We start from the raw sequence: 4,601 nt of genomic DNA on the forward strand, positions 1-4,601 counted from the left end.
GAAATTGGCCAGGTGCAGTGGCTCACACCTGTAATCCCAGCACGTGGGGAGGCCAAGGCAGGCAGATCACTTGAAGTCAGAAGTTCGAGACCAGCCTGGCCAACATGGGGAACCTCCATCTCCACTAAAAATACAAAAATTAGCTGGGTGTGGTGGCATGCGCCTGTAATCCCAGCTACTCAGGACGCTAAGGCAGGAGAATCATTTGAACCTGGGAGGCGGAGATTGCAGTGAGCAGAGATCGTGCCGCTGCACTCCAGCCTGTGCGACAGAGTAAGACTTCATCTCAGAGGAAAAAAACCTGAAATCACAACAATAATCCAGTCATCCCTTAGTATCAGCTGGGGTTTGGTTCCAGGACTTCCCCCTGAGGATACCAAAATCTGGCTGATGCTCAAGTTTCTCATATAAAATGGGTAGTATCTGCATATACGCACATCTTCATCTGCATACTTTATATCATATCTAGATTACTTACATCTAATACAATGTAAATAGTTGTTACACTCTGTTGTTTTTTCTTTATATTATCTTTTATTATTGTACTATTTTTATTGGATTTTCTTTGGAATACTTGAAGTCTGTGGTTGGTTGAATCTGTGGGTGTGGAACCCCAGATACTGAGCCCCCAGATACAGGGGGCTGACTGTATTTCCTGACATGTGAAATCTGAATTTCATTCTCCATAGTTTTATTCCAATAAATATCACACAGTGATATTCATTCACGTACTGTTGTTGCTTTGATACTACAACATCAGAGTAGCTGCAACAGAAATCACACATCCAGAAAGCCTAAAATATTTATTATCTGGCTTATCAAATTCAAATCAGATAATTTTATTATTCCCTACAGTTTGAACATATGGAAAAAGCATTAAATATCTAAATATATAAATTAAGAGAATAATGAGGCACCTTTTGTCAATAATTAGAAGACTGAGGTATGAGGTGTAGTAAGACTGGCATTTTCATATATTGCTGGTTGGAATATGAACTGGTTCATCTGTTCTGCTAAATAGGAGTACACATCAAGAACCTCAAAAATCACTGTCACTGCTGTAGAATTCAACAGTAAGAACATATCACAATTTATTAAACCTTTTCCCTCCTGATATACATATATATAGGTGCTGTTTTCAGATTTTTTCTATTAGAAACAATGGTGTATTTCACATTGTAATGAATGCTGTATTTAACATCTTTTATGTATTTATCATCAGCACTTAACGCTAAACCTATAGGAGTCCCACTTTATAAGGCACAGAATATTGTATATAGTCTGGGAGTTCCTAGTCTAGAGAAACCCCTAAGTCTAAATGTGGACTTACTGGGTCCACCCTAAGTAATCAAAACTAGTATCACCAATAAGGGGCAAATGCCATGTACCTCCAGATGTGATACACTAGTCAAAGACCACCTAAGTCTAGAGGTGGATTTACTAGGTATCAGGTTGTACACAGCTTCAGCTTTACTAGATATTGACAAAATGTTCTCTAAAATAAGAGCTGGCCTGGGCATTGTGGCTCATGTCTATAATCCCAGGATTTTGGTAGGCCAAAGCAAGAGGATCATTTGAGCCCAGGAGTTCCAGACCCAGACTGAGCAACATAGTGACACCCCATCTCTACAAAAACTGAATTTTAAAACATTAGTAAGCCAGGTGCGGTGGCTCATGCCTGTAATCCCAGCACTTTGGGAGGCCGAGGCAGGTGGATCACCTGAGGTCGGGAGTTCGAGACCAGCCTGACCAATATGGAGAAACCCCGTCTCTACTAAAAATACAAAATTAGCCAGGTGTGGTGGCACATGCCTGTAATCCCAGCTACTAGGGAGACTGAGGCAAGAGAATCGCTTGAACCCGGGGGGGCAGAGGTTGTGGTGAGCTGAGATCACACCATTATACTCCAGCCTGGGCAACAAGAGCAAAACTCCATCTCAAAAAAAAAAAAAAAAAAATTAGGTGTGTTGGCACACACCTGTACTCTCAGCTACTCAGGAGGCTAAGGTGGGACATCTGCTTGAGCCTAGGAGATCAAAGAAGCAGTGAGTCATGATCATGCTGTACTCCAGCCTGGGCAACAGAGCTGTATGAACAAATTAATTAAATAAGAGCAATTTATTCTTCACCACCACCACTATTCAGGAGTATTAATTATTGCTAATCTGATGGAAATGAATGCCACCTCCCTAATTACAAGTTAGGTTCATTGTCTTCTTTTATTTATTGACCTTTCTTATTTCCCCTTTTATAAAAGGACCAGCCATGTCCTTTGCCCATTTTTCTATTATAACATTTGTCGGCTGGGCGCAGTGGCTCATGTCTGTAATCCCAGCACTTTGGGAGGCCGAGGTGGGTGGATCACGAGATCAGGAGTTCGAGACCAGCCTGGCCAGCCTGGCGAAACCCCGTCTCTACTGAAAATACAAAAAAATTTGCCAGGCGTGGTGGCACACACCTGTAATCCCAGCTACTTGGGAGACTGAGGCAGGAGAACTGCTTGAACCTGGGAGGCCAAGGTTGTGGTGAGCCGAGATCGTGCCATTGCACTCCAGCCTGGGCAACAAGAGCAAAACTCCATCTCAAAAAAAAAAATTTGTCTTTGATTCTTTTTGTTTTGTTTCATTTACTAACTTGAAGGTGTATTCTCATTCTTTTAAGAACAAACTCCTCCATAAAACCCACCTTTCCAACAAAAGAAAAAAACAACAAGAGAAAAAAAAAAAAAAAAAAAAACCACCTTTCCTCCAAGGCTGCTTCCACGTTCTTGCCTTAACTAGATCCAGCATTCCCTTGATACTACTACTCTCACAGTCCTCTAAATGCAAACTGAGATACAGAAATTTTTTATCAATAACACTGTCACAGTTATCACAAAACTGTAATGATGTCCTTCCCTTCTAACAAATCCATAAAGTAATTCCAAATTCCATAGATTGGTTTTCAAAGCTTTCTATAATCTGACCTCAACATTTTCAGCCACCTACTCTCCTATATATATTCTATGCACCAAGTAAACTCAACTGTTTGCCACCATCTCAAACACCCTCTGTGCTTTCTATAAATAATTCTCTGTCTTGACCCATGCTCTTCCTAGCACCCACCTGTTCATCACACATTCATCAATATAATACCAACAAATATAGAAAAGAATTAGAAAAAAAAAATCACCATTTTGCAGCCATAAGAATAAAATAGATTCAGGCAAGAATCATCAATTGATGGTAAATCCAAAATGTCATATTTTATAAGGAACAATATATTTTATATAATAAAAGTATCTCCCCCTCACATTATTTATGAATTATAAGGATAACCAGGTTGATATAATTTTAAAAGCACCCTAATAAGTAATTAAAATTAATACCACCAGTAAGGGGAAAATGCCATGTACCTCCAGATGTGATATCATGACACTACTACTTATGCAGTATTCTAGTTAAAAATGCATAACCATGAAGAAACATTGGAGAAACCCAAATTGAGAACATTCTATAAAATAACTAGCCTATATTATTTTACAATGTTAATGTTATGAAAGAAAAAGACTAAGGACTTTTTCCAGATTAAGAGACTAAATACAATACATGATCCTAGACTAAATCTTGAACTACAGAAAAATGCCATAAAGGACAATACCAAAACAACTGATATAATTTGAGTGTGATGTGTAGATTCAGAATGTGTGCTTAATATTTACTAAACTAGAAGAGCTTTCATTCCAAGAATCCACACACAATCCCACCACATCAAGGAAATGCCCTTATACAATACACCTGAGAAGAGAGATTGACAGAACTAAATGATTAATATGTGCTAATAACAGTGTCTAGAGCACTAAAAATAAAAATGAACAAATTAAAACACTGGAAAGGTTTGGAGAAACCATCATCACTCACCTTACTTTAGGGACAAATACATGAATTTGGGTCCTTGTGATTTTTGATAAAGATTTCAGGTTTCTATTATTGAACATAAAACTAGATTCCAAAGGAAATAACTAGTTACTGATAAAAAATTTAGATTCTTAACTTTTATACAAAATATCTAAAAACACACATTATACTGTCTTTTGAATTTTAATGACACTAATAGCTTTATTTAACAAACATTGAGTGACTACTATGTGCAAAGCACTATGCTAGGTGCATGAAAGATACAAAGATGAAAATAAGACAGTCCCTGCCCACAAGGAGCGTATAATCTAGTGAGGGAGACAAATACACAAATAACTAGAATACAAGGCAGTAAACAAGAGTGGGCAAGTGCTGAGTGTGGCCTCAGTGTGATACTAACTAGCCTCAAGGTTCCAATTTGAAACACGATGAAATAGTGTTGCCTGCTTTGAAAATCCCATCCCAAGTTTGGCATAATGGAAGTTAAATGGCCCTTCCCAAGCAAGTGGAAGTAACAGAGTAGGCCAGGTGGAGGGGCTGTTTGAAAGTACTATCACACCTACATACATGGTGCTGATATAAGTACGTAGGTACAGCTAAAAAAGAACTTATATGTATATATATATATATATATATATCATCTGTCCTTTGGTTAATGACTATAGCTACTGTTTTAAACAATATACTTTGATATAAAAGGAATTT

The sequence above is a fragment of the Rhinopithecus bieti genome, unplaced genomic scaffold (genome assembly GCF_001698545.2).
Source record: "Rhinopithecus bieti isolate Rb0 unplaced genomic scaffold, ASM169854v2 scaffold_10657, whole genome shotgun sequence".
Classification (NCBI taxonomy): domain Eukaryota; kingdom Metazoa; phylum Chordata; class Mammalia; order Primates; family Cercopithecidae; genus Rhinopithecus; species Rhinopithecus bieti.